This window comes from Cyprinus carpio, chromosome B22, assembly GCF_018340385.1.
Source record: "Cyprinus carpio isolate SPL01 chromosome B22, ASM1834038v1, whole genome shotgun sequence".
In the NCBI taxonomy this organism is placed as follows: Eukaryota; Metazoa; Chordata; class Actinopteri; order Cypriniformes; family Cyprinidae; genus Cyprinus; species Cyprinus carpio.
Window position 1 is genome coordinate 2468269 of NC_056618.1, and position 24615 is coordinate 2492883.

Genomic DNA, 24615 nt, shown 5'->3' on the forward strand with positions numbered 1-24615 from the left:
ATGGTCATCAGTGTTGCTGACAACCATCATTAAAAGTTCCAATTTCAAATACAAGTCCAAATAAGAGACAGGGACCATGCCCTCAAATCAGACATCAGACAGCAATGTTATCCAACTTATCGGCTCATGGTCAGACTGGGTTAAGCCAGCGGGAACCAAATCTCAAGGGAAAAAGTGTCACCAGAAGACCGCCTCTCCATGACAGTACAAAGGACTGAGCGTTAAGAAACTGGGCAGCGCTGTGTTGTGCGATACTGGAAGGCTGAAGGAGACAGAATGCAGCGGTGGTGCTTCAATAAAGAAGACTTGTAGGAAATATAATTCGTATCGACTCTTGATGGTGAAGCTATTCGAGGGGGTGCCGGGCTGCAGGTGGTATGCTGGCGCGGTGGTGGTGCTCTGACTAGTGCAAGTTTGTTGAATTAACAGAACTAACATTTTTCAGCTGGGGGGTGTGGGTTGCGCTAGGTGGGGCTGGCGGAGTGTGTCCAGGAATTCTTTGCGTCAGCCTTGTGTTTGGGTTTTCATGGAATTTCTATCAGGAAACCAAGACTCCCTGGGCTTAACTAAAGCGAAAAAATGGGCAAAATTTGTCTGGTGGGAGATTGTAGTGGGCTTAGGGGATAAGCTGGGGGGGGTGTGCTAGGGTGGTGATGTGGCAGGTTGGGAAAGTAAAGAAGGGTGGGTAACGGACGTGGTGGTGGATGCTTTTGGTTAGACTTGTGTTTCCTCCTCTTCGGACTTTCTTGTGATTCCAGCAGACGTTTACTCGAAGGATTTCCTGCCTCGATTTGGAAGACAGTAGTTTAGAAGATCACAAAAAAGTGACTCAGTACATGTAAGTCTTTAAGGAGAAAAGATCTGTCCCCGAGAGATGGCTTTAGTCTGCGGTTCGTGGGGGGGTGGCAGATCGTGGAGCTCAAAGACCGGTCCTTTTTTGCAGATGCCGTGTGATCTGGGTGAAAGGCTCAACGGACCACAAAGCCCCTCACACTGTTCCAGTGCCCACTTCTGGCTTTCCAGTTTGTGATGTCAGGTGTACAGACCCATGGATGAGGTTTTGGTCCCTCAGGAACATGCAACATTCACTTCTTTAGAAGGATTGTCAGAGATTCTGTCGTCCAGCCATTACATGCTTCAGAAGGGCTGTGTGCATGTAAGTATTAGTGAAAAACCTCTGCATACTGTAGGCATGTGTAAAATATTCCCAGCGTGTTTGTAGTATGGAACATTTTAACAGATATTGGTGACAGGGGGTTGCAAAGGAAGTGGCTTTGCATAGGGGGGGGAGGTGCGTGAAACACTGTAAAATCGCGGTGCCTGGGGTCCTGACCTCACCAAACTCTCTACCTGACTCAGCTTGGGGATGCTGTGGCCACAATAGTTTGGGACTGTCCTGGGTCTTGCACCAAAGGCTAACTGTATGCGTAGGTGGGGGGGGTCTTTCTGTGGGAGTGGCGCCAAATGCCAGATTGGGGGCAGGATGGCGTGTGAAGGGTCCGGTCTGTGGGCCTGGAGCGAAGTGAGCCCTCCAAACGTCCAGGGACATGGAGGTGTCGATCAAGGGACATGCTTTCAGGAATCAAGGGGGTGTAGGCATCTGACAATCTGCGTGGACCTCAGGGGGTTGACAATAATCTAGAAGATGAGGGGAGTAAGAAATCCTGCTCTGCTGGGGGACTGCGGAGTGCTAAGTGTCATCTTGAACGTGTTCTGAAGTAAGTCAAAATTGACTGCAAATATCAGGGTCCCGAACAAGGTGTGCTGAATAAATAAGGATGCTTGGTAAGGACATTTATGGTAAGGTTTGTGAACAAAGATGCTAAGGTGTTTGAAGAACGGAATGTTGATTTTTATAGGTGTGACATTTTTATTTAAAGAAAAACATCAAAATCCAATTATTTGGTTTGATGTTTTCATGTTGGGGTGTGATTAGCGCTACGTGGCTGACCCTGCTACGGGGTCGCTGCAAAAAAAAAAGAATTAACAAAGGCACTGGTGGGGTGTTTATCAAATTAAAATAAATCAAGCAACAAAGATGAAATATGTTATTTGATGTTAGCTAGCCATGGCGTCGACGTGTGGACCATTAATGCGTCTAGGGGTTAAAATGGTATAACTTGAATGCAAAGTAATTTGCTAAAGGGGTGAAATAAAGATGATATACAGAAAACCAAGCTATGCTGTGCTGTGGTCACCCTGAAATATGCAAACCAGAGCAAAGTGTAATGAAATGGTCTTCCTTGGCCAGTTTGATTCTTAATAAAAGGCTGATTTGGCCTTACAGACTCTCAGGCTGTTCAGATTCAAGAAGGAGTTTTGTGAAGAGTTGCTGTCGTCGTTGAAAGAAACTCCTGAGAGAACTGGACCTGCAGTATAATGACCTCGGAAACATTGTGGAAAAGGAAAGTTTTTGTGTGTGCACTGAAGGATAAGCTTCCCCCACTGAGGGTATTTTAGCTTGTAAAATCTGGTATTGTTCATGTGGAAGGTTGGTATGAACCATCACTGGAGGTGCGGCATGCAAACAGGGTTGTGAGGGCTTTGATTCTTCCTAGGGCCATTTCAGTGAATTCGTTCACTGTTGAGATTCAAGTATACTTTCCTTTCGCGACCTGTTATACACAAGACTTGTAGGTGGAGACAATGTAAAGTTTAAAAATGAGAAGCCTCTTGTCCGAACAAGAGGACTATCCATTCATTGTTTAAATGTGATTCAATAAATGTGCAATGTTTTGATTCTTGTCTTACCATCTTACCCCATACTAACGCCTTATATCTAAAGCTAACTCGAAATTACACTGGAGGAGTCCTGCAACCACCAACCAGGGACTGTACAAATGTGAGGTTTAAACATGGGTCCTTATAAAGATTGCACGGTTAAAATGTAGATAAATGTTTTGGTGTGTAGACACTGTAACTGCTTCAGCCAATGTTTAACACCTTTTTTCCATTTCATTTTGAAAGGTCCTTGTGGGTGTGACAGAGAACAGTTCTTGCAGTGCAAATACTGGTTCTCTAATTTACTGTACATTGACTTTCATAAAAACCTGTCCCTCATTAAAATAATGAAAGAATTACAACATGTTGTTTAAAGTCTTGGCATGTGACTTCCCTGAAGTATTTACATCATTACACTCAATATGCTGCTACTGCTAATTTGTAGATATTTAAGTTGACATTTTCCTGATAAATCTCTTTGTTTTTAGATGACTGTCCACACTCACCTTTGACCCTCAACAGCTAACGAATACCTCTATCTGAGCGAGGACAACACACTAGCTGTTTGTAAGAGAGAGAGGCAACAGCTCCTGCTATAGGAGGAAAGATTTGACAAGTGCACCAGGTCCTGTGCTGCCAGCCGCTGTCAGGACGTTGCTTCTTTACGGTGGATGTGATCGGGACAGGGGGTGCACATGGTGTGGGCCTGTAGGGAACAGAGGAAGGGTTGCCAAATGACACCGTAACGTCTCGGGATACAATAAGATATCGTTGGTGTTATGTTGCTCAAAAACTGTATGTGTGGCTCATGACAAAAAAACTGAATCACTAAATAAAACCGCTTCAAACAGGTCCACCAGAAAACTTGGTGTGTTCCTGGATCGAGAGGCTGGTTCTGTTCCTTCTATAAGTTGAGCCCAGACTCAGAGACCGAACTCTTGCACATGTTTGGACGCAGAGTTTCCTCATGGCTGACCAAGAACTTTACGCTGCGTTCAGTATTCAGGAACCAGACAGCTCAGTCCGTTTAAGGCAAGCATCACTATAACTATACCTTTACAGTTACAGTTTGTGCTCACAGACAGAATGATGCCTCAAATTAGGAGAGTGTGATGATACAGTATACACCTGGCAGACCTACTGAGAGGACACAGCAAGCTGGGAAAAGCACTAGAAGATCAGCAAGTGTGAAACATTGACTTCATCATCATTATTGTGCGCTTTATAAACACTAAACAACCAGGTACTATAAGCATTATTGTGTTACATATCACTTAAGGATGTCTTTAGTTTTGAATATCTCAGAGGGGGGGGGGGGTGTACCTGGTTTCCATTTAATCAAAATAGAGTTTTATTTTTAATTGGGATCTGACGCAGTTTCTCTGTACTGGACGTGATTTTTTAAATACATCTGCAATTCCCAACCTATATGACCTTACTCTCTTCTGGGGAGCAATAAAGAAGATACTTAATTATGACCAAAAACATAAATTATGCTTCATTGGCTTAATGGTTTTTGCTTCCACCAAACTCCTCTTTGTTTTCGAACTAGGGTTGGCAACTTCAGAAAAGGAAATAAGGGGACAGAATAAGGGACACACCCAGAGGCATATATATATATATATATATTATATATTATATATATATATATATATATATATATATATATATATATAATATATATATATATTATATATAAGCCCAGTACGACGCAGCTCTGATGTTGTCTGTGGTTCAGAAGTGGCTTAACAAGAGGAATACGAAAACTGTAGGCCAAATTCCTTGACACGTCTGTAAGCCTTGACTCCAGCCTCAGTGCCATTCCTTGTGAAGTTCACTCAAATTCTTGAGTCGATTTTTGCTTGACAAATCCTAATAAGCGCTGCGGTTCTCTCGGGTGGTTTGTGCATCTTTTTCTTCCACACTGTCTTCCATCACAACGCACTGGACAGCTGGCCAATCACAGCACACCTCGCTTTTCAGAGAGATGAGGCATTGTGAAAATCAACATGGGGGCATAGAGGAGAAACAACAATGTACAGGTACGTGGAGAGAATAATGTGGGGGTTTTTTAACCTTAAAGAACTGCATAAACAATTTCATTACACAAAAGCAGTCAGTGTTGGTGGAGCGGCTGTTTTGACATGAATTTCCTTTCCCCAGTTTCACTAGCTGTTGCCTATCTGTCAGAAAGCTGGTGATCCCACTGACAGATAGAGCCAGGAACAGAGAGCTGGGTTAGTTTTGGTCTGGAGGGCTGTTTGGATGATGGTGTTGAAACCCGAACTAAAGTCCACAAACAGGATCCTCACATAAGTCCCTGTTTTGGTTCCAGAATGTTGCATGATTAGTGCAAATCCCAAGTTGATTGCATCATCCACGGACCTGTTTGCTCGGTAAGCAAACTGCCAGGGGGTCCAGTAAGGGTCCAGTGATGTCCCTCAGATAAGCCAGAACCAGTTTTTCAAATGACTTCATGAACGATAGACCGTTAGAGCCACAGGTCTGTAGTCGTTAATCCTGTTATCTGGGTTTCTTTGGGAACGGGGATGATGGTGGAGCGTTTGAAGCAGGGAGACACTCACACAACTCCAGAGATCTGTGAAAAGATGGGGGCCAATTGGTCAGCACAGGTTCTCAGACAGGATGGATTATAACACCATCTGGGCCTGGTGCTTTTCTTCTTTTGGTTCTTCCTGAAGACCTGGCGCACATCGTTTTTCACTGATTAAAGAGCAGGGGCGGGGGGGGTGGGTATTGATGGAGGTGTTACGGTTTGTGTAGAGAGATGATCAATGGTGTGGGGTTTTCAAATCTACAATAAAACTCATTCAGGTCGTTAGCAGTTGTTGATTAGCCCTCATTGCAGGGGGATGGTGTCTTGTAGTTGTAATTGCTCTCAGGTCCTTTCCATACTGAAGTTGAGTCGGTTGGAAAGTAACTGGTTCTTCCAACTTTTTTTGAGTAGGTCCTTTTTAGGCGCTCTAAGTCTCTTTGTTCAGTGTGTTTCTGGCCTGATTATACAAGACTCTGTCCCCATTTCTGTAGGCATCCTCTTTGGCCTGGAGAGAAGATGTCTGAGTTTTGCCTGTAAACCCTGGCTTATCATTGTTGAATGTTTAATAAGTCCTGGTAGGAATACATATATCCTTACAAAAACTAATATAGGATGTTATAGTCTCTGTGAGTTCGTCCAGATCGGTGATAGCAGCTTCAAAAACACTCCAATCAGTGAAGTCAAAACAAGCTTGTAAATCCCTGCTCTGTTTTGTTGGGTCATCTCTTACAGTCTTTACTACAGGTTTCGCAGATTTAAGTTCTGCCTGTAGGTTGGTATAAGATGAACCAGACAGTGATCAGACAGTCCCAAAGCTGCTCGTGGAACAGAGTGATATGGCTCCTTTATTGTGGTGTACAGTGATCCAATATATACTGGTCTCTTGTGGGACATGTAACATGCGGTCCTGTATTTTTGTGCAGTTCACGGGAGAGAGATTGGCGTTTTATTAAAGTCCCCAAGAATGATTAAAACAGAGTCCGGGTGTTGTTGTTTTGTCTCTGTGATCTGGTCGCGAGTTTCTGAGTTTATTACCATGTGTGTATTTTATTGTACCTTTTTTTATTATGTGTGTTGTTGTCTCATGTGTACTGGAAGCTTGTCACACTAAAACAAATTCCTTGTATATGCAAACATACTTGGCAATAAAGCTCTTTCTGATTTATGGTATGATATATGTGTGTAGGCCTACTACAGAATGAAAATGCATATTTTTCAATTAAAGAGAACTTATAGAATAAATATGGACTGCTTTGGGTGCTTGATACGTCATTTGTCATTTTGTTTTAAGAAAGATATTCTAAGGTTAGATAACGCTGGAAGTACTTTAAATGTAAATTTTTGTGGGTATAGGCTGTGTTAGAGAAAGATGACTTTGCTTATGTGATAAACGTCTTCCCTCAGGTAAATACATGTTTTTCTTGCGTGGACTGGATGTTTGGAATAGCGTTGTTTGCATTCGCTCAAACTGGATTCACTTAATCGAAACGCAGACTTTAATCACCTACCCTCCGTTAGCGCGCAGCCGTCCTCGCTGTGAAGCGGGAGCGACCAGCCGGCGGAGGATTCCCGTTTGTCTTAAAGCCTCCCTTGAACGGTGGTGTTCACAAGTCAAAACACTTGTCCAACAAAAAAAAAAAAAGATTAATTCTCCAATTTAGAGGTTTGTTATTAGTATGGTCTAGTGGTATACGGCATATCCCTTAAATACAGGACAAACTGCGTTCCGTATAGCTTTTTTATACGGACACGCGTCTTTGATGCCTTAAATACGGGACGGATCCACATTATACGGAACGGTTTGGCAACCCTAAATTTCAAACAGAAAGGGCGCGCTAGTCACAACATCCAGTAAGGTGCAATAGGAGATCTTGGAAAATGCTAACATTAGCCTGATAGCACTGAAAGCGAACATCCCACCCTCCCTGCAAAACACCGTCCAAAGCCACCGCCCCTGGAACGCATTTTTATGCTCACAGACCAGAATACCAGAGACAACATACTACAATAGACTAACATCAGCGGTTCCCGATTCAGAGCCCATGTTCCGAAGTGAAGGAGTTAGGGATGCAATGACACAGTGTAGGGATCATATCAACTGGAACACAGTTCATTCACGGTAGCTTGAAGTTGGTCCATCTGAACGTGGGAAGGGAGTGTTAACTGCGAGACCATCCTATAGACGGTATAAAAACATGGACTGACGTAGTGTCCGTGACATCACCCGTAGACATCCTGAAGAGCGTTTTTAAAGCTCAAATGCCCTGTCCCAAATGGCACACTCTCAGAATTGTGGACTTCCTCAGAGTCCACACTTTTGTGACGTCATGGTAGTGCAGACCTATAGGGCCGTTGGCACGAGTCCACGAGGGTGACGTATAAAGAGGTATTTTTGGGACAGACTCGATCGTCACGCCGGAATAACAGTCTGGTGTGTTTTTTTGACAGGAGCTGCAGGTTCGGGGAATATGCTGCCTATAGTTCCATTTGAATAAGATACAATTTTAACATAATAAACATGTGCGTGAGTTTCAGATGAATTTACAGGTTTAAATATAAATACTAGGTTTTACATATGCCTCAGTAAAGCCCTGCCCTTCGGTTCTATTTATTTAATGAATCATAACGCGATCGTATTATTGAACGCGCTATTAATATGTTTGAGAATATCAACCACTGGGTCGATGTCCATAATGTTTGTATAAACTGTAGGTAACAACTGGTAAAATGTACACCTAGGTCATAAAAAACCGTAATGATGCCTACAACTTAATTATTTTTCTTCTCAGCCATGTCCATCAATTGCTCTTGAGCAAAATCTCCTCCCACCCGTTGTCTGATTGGCATTTCGCAAGGATCCCTGGGTCGTTTAAAGTGTGCGGAGCCTGCACCTAGCTCGACGGCAGTGTCAGCACAGCGGCAATTCCACCTTTCACTCAAAGGTGACCCACGCCCTTAATTATGCGAACTTTAAGGCTTAATATAATTTAAACGGATGAGTTATAAAAAAAAATTCACGCCCCTCACAGTGGTCATGAAAGGGCAAAATTAGCTATATAGACCAAATCAGAAATTGAACCAGGCTGTAAACATGTTTTTTTTTTTCTGCTGCATTTTAACATGAGTCTATAGGACTGACTCCCTTTTTGCAGCCAGACTCAAGCGTCCAGTCGATTGTCGACTTCCTTGTTGGCTTCACCAAGAGAGAGCGCGAGTTGGCGCTCGTGAGAGACATTGCAAATATGTGCGCGAGCCCTGGAATTGGGAAGAGATGGGCTACATCGATGTGTCCATTAACCAGCAAGAAACCTTTAAAAGTACTCCAATACCAGGAAGGAAGACCGGGTTGTTGATGTTTGTCTCCCTTGTGGAAAAGAAGTGCACTTAAGTATACTTTTATAACTAATGTAACTTAAGTATACTTTTATAACTACTACTAATGTACTGAAAAGCAATTAATGTGAACTAAAATACACTTTAATGTCAGTTAACAATACACCTAAGCGTGAATTTAATGTAATGTTTTCGACCACATAAATGCATAGTATTTGTACTAATTTCAAATATATTACAGTTTTTTAAATTACATTCACTTGCAATTAGTTGAACTCTTGAGTGATTATTTTTGAACCACTTACGCGGACTTTAGATATATTTTATATGTACTTTGAAATATGGTAAATATGTACTTCTGAATTAACAATTAATGTGAACTAAAATATACTTCAATGTCATGTATCTCTGGCAATGAATTTTAATATATTTAATATAAAAAAAAAAAAAAAAATCTCTTAATTACCTAGTTATAATCAACTCAAACACAAAATGGAAAACCCTCTACATTTATTGACAACATCTCTAAAACAAATACACAAAACGCTTTTTGCTGATGCCCAAGAAAAACCCAACACTATACACATTTAAAACACTTCAACTCACTTATTAGAAAGAGTCTGGATACAACAATACAAAATCACTTACATACAAAAGTACCTAATCCTCACCATCATAGAAAACATCATTCTGTAAGATGGTATAAACCTGTTTCCTCATTGGGGACCTCAAAATGTCCACAAGGTCAAAATTTATTGGTATTACTATCCTTGTGTAGTCATTTGGTCCTCATAACGTATAAGATTACTAACACACAAACATACAAACAATTAATACAAAAATAAATAAATAAATAAATAAATCAAGAAAATTATAATTCCATGTAAAAAACAAATGAAGACCTTATTGTAAAACATTACTAAAGTAGGTTACTTGTACCCCCTGGGGGGTTTCACAGACAAGGCTTAAGACCAGTCCCAGACTAAATATAATCCTGAGCCGTTTCAACTGAAAGAAAAATTGCACTGACCGATCTTTAAAAATATATTTTTAGACACAATTGCAGTCCAAAGTTTATATACACCTAGCAGTATCTGCAAAATGTTAATAATTTAACCAGTAAGGGGGTAGAGAGGTAGAATCATTAAAAAATTGTAATTACTTGCCCTGATGAAGCAGTTATATACTGCAAGGTGTATGCACAAAACTTTTAACCACATCTGCATCACCTAAGAGATGAAATTAACGTTACCTCAATCATCAGGGCAACATCGTAGTAGAAACATGTCGTTCAACCCGGAAACCGTAGAAAAACGTTGCGCACCGGTTTGAGCCAACAGAACGTGATGAGGTTTTTTTTTTTTTTTTTGAGTGTCAATTGGATAGAAATGTAGGTGGACACTTGAATCCACCAATCAAGCGTGTGGTGTCAACCTCTCTTTCAAGTCGTTGTAGCTCAGGTCACGTTACGAAGCACAGATGGATTGACGCCGCTGTCACGGACGAGACTTTTTTCGACCTCCCGCTCGACGTATGACAGTAACGCGCCGCTGTTAACGCGCTTTCGTTTTCACAGTTCAGCTACCGTTAAAGACACAGAAATATAAGGCTACACACAAAACGAATGTTCTGTGATGGAGCCCGTGAACACAATCAAACATGAAAGATATGAATGAGAAGAAGAGCACTATACTTACAGAAGAAACCGATCAAACGCAAGTACAGGTAGCCTATGTAATGTAAACTACACACCGGTATGTTTCCGGTTCCAATGTTTAGAAAAAGGGCATTGATGTATAATTGTGAGTGTACAAATGCGCTGGTAGGTGCTGATGTCATTAATATAGGCAGTATAATACCAGTATTAATAATTAGCTATAGGAGAAACTAAGTTTTCGAAACACGTAAAATTTTTTGGTAGCCGCCTTCTTTCTTTCTTTCTTTCTTTCTTTCTTCTTTCTTTCTTATTTATGTATTTGTTTGTTTGTTTATTAACTTTCAATGAGATTTTATTTCAATGAGATTTATTTCAGCTAAGATCCCCTATTATCCACTTTTTGTTTTGGGGGTATTCTAGTTTTTCATTGTTGAATGTTCAAAGGATAGCCCTATGATTTTTTCACATATTGCACATTGTTGCAACACCTTTTTTTCTTTGTTCGTCCGTACAGCTCTGTTTCGTTTCGGTCTCTGAGAAGCCCCTCCTTTGAAAGCCGGCCCAATATTTGCGTTTGGCCAAGAACATGTTACAGAACATTCTAATATGCTGATTGGTGTTCAAATAGCATTTCTATATTTCTAAGCTGTGTGAAAACATTTTTTTGCTGCTTTAAATTTTTTGTGATGCACTATGATTAAAAAATGTGGGGTAATTAATACTTTTATTCAGCCAGGACACATTTGGTTGATCAAATGTGACTGTAAAGACTTTTATAATGTTACAAAATATTTATATTTAATAAATACTGTTTAATAAACACCGAAAAAAAAAATGTGTGACAGTTTTCCATTAAAAATTCAAAAATCTGTATTTTGATAAAATGCAGCCTTAGTGAGCATTAAAAAACCCTTTCAGAAACATTAAAATCTTTTAAAGATTCCAACCTTTTGAATGGTCGTGTATATGTTTGCTTTCAAATGTAAACATTAAAAAAATTTAAAACATTAAAATGTATCATGAACTGTTTATCCTAACAAAGCGGAACAACCAAGAAGTTGGAAGACCCTCCGAAGGAGAATATATTTGAAAAGAAGAAAAAAGTATCACAAATGGACAAGTGCTCCAAAAGGAGCCGTATCGAAAGTAGGAAAATATTTCTGATTTACTTTGTTATTAGTAAATGCTCAATCTTTAATAAGCTTAACTGCAATATTTGCACTGTTTTGGTTATGTATTTATTTTTGAAACAGATGGTAACAGCGTTCAAAAAACACAATTTGGAAACGTGGCACTTCTACGGCATGACAACATTCCACAACATAATAATAATAATAGATCTACATCACTCAGACGATCATCAATTCAAAATTCAGACCAGTATCTTCAGGACTTCGGAATTAACCTGAAGAATGGTGGCACAGTAGTTGCTCCAAACATACTGGGATCCACAATAGCTGGTGATGTTACAGTAAACCAAAATGTGGTGAGTGACTGATCACTATAATTCTGTATTATTTAATATTTTGCTTTTTTGTTAGTTTATGATTTGGGTTATGTTTGAAGTTTATAGTGTATATATTTTTATGTGTTTGTTTTCTATCAGATCTCACATGTGTCTCGCTGTACCTCAATAAACAAAGAGGGTAAGAGTAAAAAACCTCTTTGCTGCATAAAACTATTTATTCGTCAGTGGATACTCCTGTTAATAACATTACTTTCCATATTTGTCCCTGATATTTAGAAAAATTCTTCAGGGAGTAAAGAATAAGATGAAATCAAGAATGATGAAGGAGTCTGAGAGTATTTTGGAGGGAAGCTTTACAACAATCAGTCTCTCTAAATAAGATCTACACTCAACTGTTCATCATCAATGACGAGTCAGACTCCATCAATAAAGAACACAAGATCTGGCAGATTGAGACGACCAATGATTTAAACACACCAGGGCAGATAGTCATAAACTACAATGAAATTCTTAAACCACGCTTGGGTGAAAATAGGACCAATGAGATCGTTTTAACACAAAGGAATTGCTGGCAAATCGGGAAAACAGTCACTGTGCAGAAGTTTGTCTATGACTGGGCAAGCGGGGAAAAAGCCAATCAGGATTCTAGAGCTAGTGCTTTTCTGCTCCCATTCCGAGAGCTGAACTTGCTGTTGAGGGAGGAAAACCAGAGTCTTTTTGACCTGCTTTGTTGCGTTTTACCCAGAATTCAAAAAGAGGCGAGGGCCGATCTCTGACTGGATCTGTGATAGAAAAGTTTCTGTTCATCTTAGATGGTCTGGATGAATATAAAAATGAACTGAGCTTTCAAAACCAGCATTTTGTCAGATGTTACTAAAAGAAGCCCGCTGGATGTGTCCTCCTAGCAAAACCTTCTAAGAGGAAAAACTGCTTCCATCCGCACCCTGTGGATCACCAGCGGCCTGTGTGGCAGCTGAACAGGGCTTCCATCTGGAGATCTTCAGACATGGGATATGTCACGCAGATCAGAGGATTCACAGATGAACAAAGAAAGGAGGAGTACTTCACGAGGCAGTCAATTTGAGGATCCAGATCTAACCAAAACAGTCACCTGTCACCTGAAGTCTCATAAGAGCCTGTGAATATTGTGCCACATACCTCTCTTTTGTTGGGATTTCATCAGTTGTTCTGAAAAACCATGTCATTAAAAGTCCAAGTTCAAATAAAAGTCCCAAATAAAGACAGGGACATGTGCCCTCAAATCAGACAGAAATGTATATCCACTATCTGCTCATTCAGACTGGGTTTAAGCCACAACAAAATCAAGGAAACGAAAAAAAAAAAATGTTGTCACCAGAAGACGCTCTCATACAGTACAAAGGACTGATTAAGAAACTGGCAGAATTGGCATACTGGAAGCTGAAGGAACAGAATGCCATCTTCAGTAAAGAAGACTTGAGGAAATATTATATCACGCCTGACGAAGATCTTCGATATCCTGGCATCATTACCTGGTTCTCTGAGAGCAATTTTGGAATATAACAGAACTAAAATTTTTCAGCTTTGTCCATCTCAGTGTCCAGGAATTCCTTTGCAGCCTTATTTGGTTTTCATGAATTTCTATCAGGGAAACCAAGACTCCCTGGAATTAACTAAAGTGAAAAAGGGGGCAAAAGTCTAATTTGTCTGATTTTCTTAAAAGCGTGATTGATGTGGCAGTGGGAGAAAGTTAAAAGAAACACTTGGGAATCTTTCTAAAGGTTTTCATCTTCGGAATTCTTGTGATTCCAGCAGACGTTCTACTTGAGAGGGTTCTATACCTCATTTGGGAAGACAGTCGTTTAGACGATCAACCAAAAAGTGGACCAAAGACATTAAGGTCTTTTGGAGGAGGAAAGTTCTGTCCCCTGAAAGGATGCTTTAGTCTCGTTAGCGTGCATCGTGTAGCTCAAAAGACAGGTCTTTTTTGCAGGATTCCTGAAAGCTCACGGACAAAATAGCCCTTCTCACACGGTTGCAGTGCACACATTTCTGGCCTTTCCGGGGTTTGTAGATTGTCAGCTAGCCGGACATGATGAGTTTGTCCTCAGGAACTTCAAACATCAACTTTAGACGGATTTCAGAGATTCTCTCCAGCCACCTACCTGTTGTCAGAAAGGCTTGTAAGTATTCTGAAAACCTCTGGTAAACATGTGTTGTGGGTTAAAAACATTACTAGTAAGGTGAGTTAGGTAATGAGAACTTTTTTTCCAAGTAAAATCGTCAAAAGTAAACCACATATCTGTTTAATATTTACAAGTAAAATAATCAGAGTTACTTTTTCAAATGTGTAAAACATACACTCTTAAAAATTAAAGGTGCGTCAGCATGGCACGTAGTCAAGAAAATTTGGTTCTAAACTGGTTCACTAAAGAGACTGCTACACCCTCATGCAGAAACCCCTCTTTTCTGTTGTGACACCCCACAAAAGGCTGCCATTAGACGCGCGCTGAAGAAGGTTCTTCAGATTATAAACGATTCGGCACAAGAGCACGCGACCTATCTTTTAAGCACCACCACTTTGACTGAATGTTTCCTTTGTGGAACCAAAAAATTATTATTTTATGGAATCACTTGAAGAACACTTTGGCCGCAGCTACCTTTTTTTAAGAGTATGAGTTACTTGGATTTCATTTATTCACTGACAGCTGCTCCTGTCCCCATAGTGAGCGAGAAAACTGGAAGTAAGCACGAGGAAACAAAGGGAACTTTTCTTCAGGCCGCACTTACTTATAATTTCTTGCCACGTTTTGGTGTGGGAAAGGGTCCTCGACGCGTTTTCGCCCAAACAAAAAACGACATTGTTTTTTATCATAGTTAAGACTCTGCAAAACCTCGACCATAAACGACTAAATTCGCCTTAAAGCCGCGCCACATTTACATCACTCTGTGGAAATATGTCCATAAGGCCACTCCAACTGTTGCACTTGAGGAGCTTGCGATTATGGGGGTTACATGCAGCGACAAGTGTGCTGGCGGTGTTCAGCCAATCCGGAATGGCACGTGGTCAGCTGGCACAATTAGAGCAGAATGCGCTTGCTCGGAATGGCCAGAGGGGACTTTGTAGAAAACTACATGTTTGAGAGACGCGGTGGGATAGAGGACCTACACTAAAAACAAGGTGAGCCAAGGTATTGAAAATAATAAGTTGTTGAACATTTAAAGCATGTCAACATATTCTGTTACACGATAATACACAAAATAATGATCTTTAAAAAAAAACATTCATATTTAAAACGGTTAAAACTTCCCCAACAATGTCTGTAAACATCTTCATACTGTAGCATAGAATACGCCGAGCGAATCAAAATTTATGTCTAAACTTGAGTTTACATGCAAAAATTGTAACAAAGTTTGACAATTGACAGGCTCAAAGGAGCCAGCTTTACAGAGAAAACACTCGCCAGAACCTGCCCACCCTGTGCCTTCTGACCGTCACCAAACTCCCACATGAATCATCTTGACTCTTGAGCCACAATAACAGGGAACTTGTCGTGCCAATGAAGAAAACTTTCTAAGGCCTTCTTGTGATCCCAAATGCCAGATTCAGATGGCATGACCCTCAGCCCACAAAGACCCCCAAAGTCAGGACATGGAGTTCATCAAGAATGTGCTTCAAGGATCAAAGTCTGATTCTGAAAATCCGGGACCTCAGTGACCAATAATCTAGGATGATGACAGGGAGTAATAATCCTGCTATGCTGGGGCTAGCGGAGTGGCACGTGTCATTCTTGAAGTTCTGAAGTAAGTAAAAACGACTCTGCAGAATTCGAGGGCCCAGACAAAGATAAATAGACTGGTTTTATAGCGAAACTATGGTAGTTTGAAGAACAAGTTAATAGTGATAAGTGGTCCGTTCTCGGGTGAGTTTGTATATACAAAACAAATTCGTTGGTACTGCAAATAATTCTGGTATTCTAGCCAAAAAAAGAATTAAACAAAGGCAACTTGTTATCAATCAAAAACAGATCAACAACAAAGATGGAAAATTTTATTTGGCGTTTGAGATGAATGTCACGTGACCATTTAAGGTATTCAACTGTATAGCTGAAAGAAAAAGTCATTTGCTAAATGGGTAAAGATACTGAACAAAATTATTAAACGCAACACTTTTGTTGTGGCCCACAGTTTAATGAGATGAAAATCAAAGATCTAAGATTTTTCTATGGGTAGAGCAAACGCAGCGTGGCGGAGTATTCCCAACCATAAATTGGGTGGGTCCTTGCTCATTCAATGCTTCGAATGACAATCATGGTAAACATATCAATCCCCACCGGAATCGCCAACCGTGCATCAACGATGTGTGTGTGCAAACCCATACAAGCGTCTAAGCAAGGTGACAAAAATTGAAAATCAGTCTGCTAGATGAATATCTCAATGTGATTTTTATATCCAAAAGAGAACTGTTTTGAGTCAAGCTCAAAAGTTAGAAGTTAAGTGCAACTGCAATACAATTCTAATTACGATAGTAAAAGTAATACTTTTACAAGAAAGCCATATAAATAATATGAAAATAAATAGAACAACTACTAAACCAATTAAAACAAATTCAAAAACTAGCGGGTAGATTTAGGGCCTAGGCTACTTGGCTCTTTTTATGTTCATACAGGTTTCAGATGTATGTTATGTTGTTTCAAATGCAGTTTAGTTTTAATTCGTTTGTAAAGTGGGTTTTTTGGAAAAAGCTTAGTTGTTGTTTTAGTCACATCTTCGTATACAATGAATCAACAACCTAGTACTAGTCCACAGTGTACGCAGCACAGCATACGGACAGTTTTCACAATTGCTAGCAATGACCCTAAACAATTTACACGAGCTATACAACGCAGCAAAGAAGAGCTACAATCCGCCACAGGACCCAAGGACTGTGGAGATGAGGGGCGCAAAAATTTCAGTGTGATAAGTGTAAAAAAAAAATGGCCATAGAACAGGTATGTACTATTTGAATCACAGCTTTTATGTAGTGTTTTGACCATCGAAAACCACAACCGAAAAAGTCCGACATTTTACATCAATACATGAGACGAGTTTACCATTCTAGATAGAAGGCTCAATCGGTCTAGGAGTCTCGACATTAACACACTGACAAAATTATAGTCAGAATTGTAAAAAGTATTTTATTAACACTTTTTACTGTGTGATGTGTAAAGGTGTTGCACGAGATAGAGATATCCAACTTTCGCGAACTTGTTTCAAAGTCGAACGAAACGTCTCAGGGAGAGCGTCGTGCACGGAGGGGAGGGGCTGATGTGTATGGTTGTGCGCTGCGCGCATGTGAGGAGACGCATGAGTGACAGAGAGACGGAGGGAGAGCAGGGAAAGAAAATGCAGCTGAACACGAATATACTAAGCTGACGTGCTTTTAAATAGCGTTTAAAAAATAAAAAGACCTTGACAAAGATGTAAACAACTAAGGGCACATTTACTCTATAATTTTATTTTATTTTTAGTTAGTTTTTGCCACATGTTACTATAGTAAACCGGTAACACAATTAACCATGGTTTTGCTATATTAACCATAGTTTAACCATGGTATTTGTAGTAAATCTGTGGTTATACAAAGGTCAATGTGTAGTCAACAAAACAAAAAAAAACATGGTTACTACAGTTTTACTATAATAGAACCATGGTTATTTTTTTGTAAGGGCGATGCACGGTGTTATAAAAAGGCACATTTTAGGAGTGGCCTTTTATTGTGGCCAGCCTAAGGCAGACTCTGTGTAATAATCATGCTGTCATGCTGTGAGGTGGATGAATTATCTCGCGTAAAGGAGAAGTGCTCACTAACACAGATTTTAGACAGATTTGAGAACAATATTTGAGAGAAATAGGCCTTTTGTGACACAGAATAAGTCTAGATCTTTGAGTTCAGCTCATGAAAAATGGGGCAAAAAAAACAAAAGTTGTTACATTTATAATTTTTTTTCTGTGTAGTATACAGGCAAATGTCATGAATGTCATTCCTTGGCCAGTTTGATCGAAATAAAAATCTGGTTTTGCCTTACAAGACTCTCAGCTGGTCAGAATTCAAAAGGAGTTTTTAAACGTTGCTTGTCCTCCTTGAAAAAAAGTCTGAGAGAACGGGACCGCAGTAATAATGAACCTCGGGAACATTGTGAAAAGAAGTTTTGGCACTGAAGGAATACGCCTTGCCCTACTGAGGTATGTTGCTTTTATCTGGTATTGAATTTCAAGTGGAGGCTCGTTGGAATGAACATCACTGGATCCCGATGCAACATGTTGTAAGGACTTTGGTTCTTCCTAACCATTCGTGCTGAAATTGTCCCCGGCCTTGTAGTTTCAAGTATACTTCACCTATGCGACTGTGACAGTGAGACCGTCCTTAGCTGAAGATCGCTCCTTCCTCCCGGTTTCGCGCACCAATGTAACAATATAAACGTCACAATCACGGTAAGCTACATGATGCGGCGAACTGGGTGGACTTAACCACTGAAGCTTTAAAAAATAAAATAAACACAAAACCGTGCGACAGCCCCTCACGGATGAGTGCCCACCACGCGCATAAACAGAACCAATCTACCACAAATAAGCCCAGTCCTGGTCCTCTGCTCGTTCTTCACTGGCATAGCGCTCTTTTGGTATCCTTCCGACCGTCGCGCTGTGGGACCTCGGGCCCGATGATTTTGCGCGAGGTGTCGCCTCATTTCCCATCACTCCACCGTCCTCGCTGTCCATTCTCACTGCTCTCGGCCCCACCCCACTCCACACTGCTACTTTGCGATACACAAGCCCCTAATTTAAGGTAAAAATGGAGAATAGTTGTCAACAAGAGACCTAGCCATGCATGTTTTAACTGTGCTTCACAATAAAGTTCAAATGGTGTGAGTCTTTGGCTTAACATAAATTTACCCATACTAACCCCTTACTCTAACTCCCAACTAGAATTTTACACTGTAGGAGTCTGCAACGCACCACCCCAGGACTCTACAAATGTTGAGTTTTAAACATGGTCAACATAAAGATTGCAGGTTAAAATGTAGATAAATGGTTCGTTTGTAGACACTCCGGTAACTACCTCACCAATTTTTTAACCCACCTTTTCCATTTTCAGTTTGAAAGGTCTTAGTGGTCGTGACAGATACATTTATTGCAGGGGCAAAATACTGTTGCTTCTAATGTACTGTACATGAGTTCATCAACCGAACCTTATTTAAAATAATGAATTATCAAAATGGCTGTGTAAAGTATGGCATGTGAATAATTTCTTACAATCATTACACTCAATATGCCGGCTACTGCTAATTGTAAGATATTTAAGTTGACATTTTCTGCTAAGTCTCTTTTGTTTTTAGATGCTGTCACACATCACCTTTGACCACTCCCACGGCTAAACCTAATACTCTCTATCTGAGTGAAGGACACACACCTAGTCTGTTTGTTAGATAGAGAGGCAACAGCTTCCTCTAATGATGAAAGCACTGAACAAGTGCAACCATTCCGGTTACTGCCAGCCGCTGGGTGAGGATGTGCTTCTTTACGGGGGATGTTGATCGGGCACACGCGGGTGCACATGGGTGTGTGGCCTGTACGGGAATCAAGCAGGAAGGGTGCAAATGACACCGTACGTCTGGGACGCAATAAGATCGGCGTGGTCGTTTAATTGTGCTCAAAAACTGTATGTGGTTTTGGCTCATGACACACACACCCTAAATCACGCACTAAACCGCTTCAAACAGAGTCCACCACAAAACTCGGTGTTTTTCCTGGAGCGAGAAGGCTGGTTCCTGTTTTCCTCCTTCTATAAGTTTAGCCCAGACTCGAGAGCCTGAACTCTTGCCCCTGTTTGAGTGCAGATTTTTCCTCGGGACCCAGGAACTTTACGTTCTAGCGTTCACGATTCAGGAACAGACAGCTCCGTCGGTTAAAGGCCAGCATCACTATAACTATAATAACTTTTCCAGTTACAGTTTGTGCCCAGACGTAACATCATTGCCTCAAATTAAGAGAAGTGCTGCTCGATAACAGTACACACCTGGCAGACCTACTGAAAGAAGCCGCTGGGAAAAGCACCTATGACCATCCAGCAAGTGGTTGACAACATTACTTCAGCCTCATTATTGTGCGCTTTATAAACCTCTAAACAACAGTTCTTGTTGCATTCTTGTGTTTTCAGAGCATTTAACATGTTTTTAGGTTTTGAATACCGCAGTGTAATTGGTTTTCCTCTTACTCAAAAACAGAGTTTGTACTTAATATTGATCTGATGCAGTTTCTTTGGTAACTCGGACTGATTTTTCACAATCTGCCAATCTCAAACCTATATGGACTTCCTTTCTTCTGGAAAGCAATACCAGAAGGGAGACGTTGAAAGCAGCTCACTTTTTTCCTCATCTCTCTATACAGTGGAAGATCACAGGGGGGAATGGAAAATGGGGTCCAATGAGTTTTTTGGCTCCCAACTTTTCTGCAAAGTATTTTTCCTTTTATTTCCTAGAATAAACACCCCCGGCTTACGTTGCAACCTACATGTTAAATCACATTTCCATAATCATACTTTTTTATCTTTATAACTTTACACTGTATTCCATAGCTATTTCCTGTTGCATTTACAAGCCTAACCCCCCTCTCAAAATAATGAGCGCGCAACGCCTCTGCATGTAAACATGAAAAGAAAGTCCTCTTCTCGACTCTGCTGATAGCGGAAAATCAAGGGGAAGTTAAATACTGCCCCCTAGAGCACAAAGAGTGTTCCTGTCCCAGTACTGACCGCAATATGGGTATTGTTTTAACATCATTTCACACATGTGTCCCATACATATAAAAAAAGAATAAAAAAAAGATTTTATAATAATACTGGTAATAATACCATTTACATGGGTTGGCCATGAGAGGGGTTTTTGCATTCATTGTTATATCCACTCAATCAAACTTGTGTTTTTTTTCTTGAGCCTTCTAGGTATCCCACTCTACAACCATCAAAGCAGTATTCAGAGAAATTCTAAAAAAAACAATCCACTGACATTTGCTCGATATCGCTGTAAACTGAGTGGCCCCAACTAAGCAAGCCATAAGGCGTATGGGCGGAGTGCAAGTGGGCTGAGTAATCGCCAAAGTTCTCCAGTCATTTGACAGAAGGGAGAAAAATTCTTGGGAGAATACCAGGCTCATCACGGGGAAAAGGGCCTCGACACTCTGACCGGACGGTAAACCAGGCGTGTCAATTACCAGCTGCAGCAGGGAGCGTCCAGATTGGCCTCGTAGGAAGACTCATCTGTTTCCTATGGTCTTCGTCCTGGTGGGGGTTCGCTCTCCGACAAGTTCTTGACAGGGGATTCCCTGTATCTGGGGCTCATCTATTGGCCCTTGTCTCCGCTGTCCTCTTCCACGGCCTGTAAAGGGTCCCCTTTTCTAGGTTCTGAGATCCACCCATCTGGTCTGGAACCGTACATCGAAACTCCCGGCAGACTGCAGTGACCCTCTCCTGCTGGATACAGACTGTAGGAAAATTTGCGGGGGGTTTTGGGGCCTTGACTTGCCCTTCGGAAATAGAGAGAAACAGACTACTCTTAGCGTAGTATGCCCTTCTGCTAACGATTGTAGCCAGTACATCAGGTGTTTAGGGGAAGTGTTCAGGTTTCTGGTTTACATAATTCATGCAGAGCCTAACAAATCCTTTAACGGATTTGGCTATTCGAAGCGTAGTAGTGTGTTTATCTGTAAACCACGTTAAAGAGATGGGTCTTTAAGCTAGATTTAAAACGGCAAGAGTGTGTCTGCCCTCAACACCGAAACAATGTTAAGGTCGGTTAGTTCCAGAGTTTTTAGGTGCTAAATACAGGAAACGGCTCTGCAGCCCGCAGTTGATTTTGCATATTCTAGGTATTATCAACATTGCCCTGAGTTTTGAGAACGCAGCGTACGTTGGTTGGTCACATAGATGTTTGTATTTTAGTGTTTCCAACCTCGCCATTTTCACAGCTCCTATCCCGCCTAACAAAAATATGCTGGTATATACTAATGTTGGTGGCTAAATGTCTCCTGTGTGACGCTTCTAGAAACAATGTAATTTCTAAATGTCTTTAGAAACGGTGTCCTTTTTAGTTATTTATTAAAGTTTTGTCTTCTCTTGGTGCTGTTGGAACACAGGTGAAACTAAACTGAATTGATTTTGGCTCGCAGGTCTTTTGCGCGTATCCCCATAGCTCCCCGTGTGAAAACGAAGACACACATTGGCATGCACCGCATAGAGTAGAAGACAACAACACGGCTGTACCATGAGTTCTACACAAGTACACGCATGTTCCGGGAGTCAACAGCCTTGTTGATCCTGGAACATTCATTCCAACTCAACCAATCATAACTGCGAGAGACAGTTTCAGGACATGATCAGTTTTAGGCTTCCAATCCAGGTAGGTGCTTCTACACCCTTCTTAAACCAGCCATCATTTGTCCCCAGTGATTAACGGTAAGGTGTAGGTGTGGGTGGTGGTGACTCCGGGTAAGTAAGGTCCTGTATTGTTGGACAGTATGGTTTGAATCCAGGATCAACAAACAAAATGGCGGCCGTGATTTGCTAACGACATCCCCCAACAGCTTTTGCTGAGCCTTGATCCACAATTCTGCCCAAAAACCTATAGGAACCTAACCTTACCAACCTCTAACCTGACCTGTGACTAATTCCTATTTGTTCTTTCGTGATGATTATATGGTTTATGACATGATGTATTCTTTAAATGGTTTTTTTTAAAAAATTATTTTTTAAATTTAAGTGCATTTTCTCGGTATTTTAGCAGGTTTGTCTAAACGTAGTCGAAGGCACTTTATTTCTCTAAAAAAATGGGATAAATCACACAGATAACATAGTCAGAGTTAAAAAATAATTGAAAACATTTCTCCTTATTGAAAAAATTGAGTGCGACATAGTAGGTTCTCTCCACTAAAACCTCTTTTCTAAAAAGTGAATGGTGTTCGCTTTAGAAGCACTTTGCAAATCTGTACAAGTCACAACCAAAGTGTTGGTACGCAGATGTGCATTTTTTTTCGTTTTCCTTGGGGGATTGTTTTCTTTGGAGGGGTTTGGTTAAAGGATGACTTTACGTTATGACAACTTACAAATGAGTAGCCTACATCTTTCTCCAGTTTAGAGTACACAGGTATGATCTTTACAATGAGAAACAGCAGAGCAGCGATGGAAGCACGAGGAAACTCTCATATATCAGCTGAAAGAATGTGAATTGGTTTTCTTGCTTTGTTCTGGTTTTAATTTGTGAAGGAGGATGGTGAGTGATTCAATTTTAAAAACTCTACTCTATATTTTCTAGTACTGTAAACCAGGGATTCTCAAAGTGGGCTCCGTGACCCATAGTCAGGGGATCCGCGAAATAAATTTAGTGCGTCGTGATTTCAGCTATGCGCTAAACGCGGACGGAATCCAGTCTAACTATAATTGACTATATAACGCGGAATGTCACGAAATTAAATCCAAGTTTCGATAAGTAAATCAAAAGTAGGTCAGTACGCTTAATCAAATCGCGATATGGACTCGTGTCTGTGAATATTAAACCGCAAAATACTATTTGAATACATTTATGTGTTGGTCGGTAACGTAGACACGATCAGTTCCTTCTACAAACTGAAACACAACGCCGCTGTGTAAACTTATCTCCAGAGCTGCCTTTAGAGCACTTATGAGCATTTTACCGTTTCATTTGACAAAAACTAGGCTTAGGCCTATATATGCTTATACACAGTGAAACGTTTCTTTGGTGACCAAAAGAATAACTGAGATTTGTCCTTTTGAATAACTAATAGGCTAGATGATCACACACACACACACAAATACAAAAAATAGGCTGCAACTTTGCATGACAGTTTCTAAGATTGATTTTCAGATGCATTAACATTTTTTTTTTCATCACTGACCATATTATACCTATTGCTTTAATTCAACTTTTTTTAGATGTGAATGATTTTGCAAGGGATGAAATGGTAACACGTGTGACTGAGAGAGATTTCATCATTCTTCACAATGATATAACTGAAACCCAGCGAGTCGATCACGTGCTGTGGATGTTTGGGTCTCCAAATATTCACACCCCTGAAGTCTATGAAAGGATCATCTCAGACAGTTATGAGGGGTTTAAGGACAAGGAGAGCAGATCACACATTATCTGGAGCTTCAGCGACACATTCGCACCACTCAAACTCAAACAGTTCTTTTCCAGATCCGTGAGTACATTTATAATATGCAAGCTCTTTGAAATTCTGATTTAGGCTAATAATGCTAACAGGATGAGAAGAATTTTTAATTACAATGAGTATAAAGTTTAAACTGGATTCTGTGTTTTACAGGTGTAAGAGCTGAAATAATGTTTCAGTGATGGAGGGAGAATCTGACATTTTTCCTAATGCTACTGAAATACAAAGCGATATCTGATACAGTGGAAGTCTGCAGATGGATATCATCTATGAAAGTTAACAACAATGAAAGAAAACGATTGAATGTGATGAGAGGTTCAGAGACAGATTTCAGCTTGATTGTCAGACCGGATCTCTCACCATCAGGAACATCAGCACAAAAGACCCTGGACATTATGAATTTACCATCATCAGAAATGATTATAGAATCGTTCAGCGGTTTAGTGTTAAAGTCTATGTAATGCAGTTTTTCCTCCAACACTTTCTGCTGATTATAAAGTCTAATTGTCTCTTACAAGGGAGAGTTCATTTTAAAAAATCAACATTCTGTCTTATTCTCATGTTGTTTTCACACCTCTATGATTTTTTGATATTATGAGAGTTGACTGATGTGTTGAATTGTTTTTAAGATTATAAAGTTTGAAATCTATATCAGACAACTTTATGAATCTGTACTGTTTT

The 24615-nt window shown here is 40.4% G+C and overlaps 1 pseudogene; it reads left to right on the forward strand.

Moving 5' to 3' along the window:
* The window catches only part of LOC122141453, a 29190-nt pseudogene extending 6004 nt beyond the window's left edge, over window positions 1-23186 (forward strand).
* The last annotated feature ends 1429 nt before the right edge of the window (window positions 23187-24615 follow it).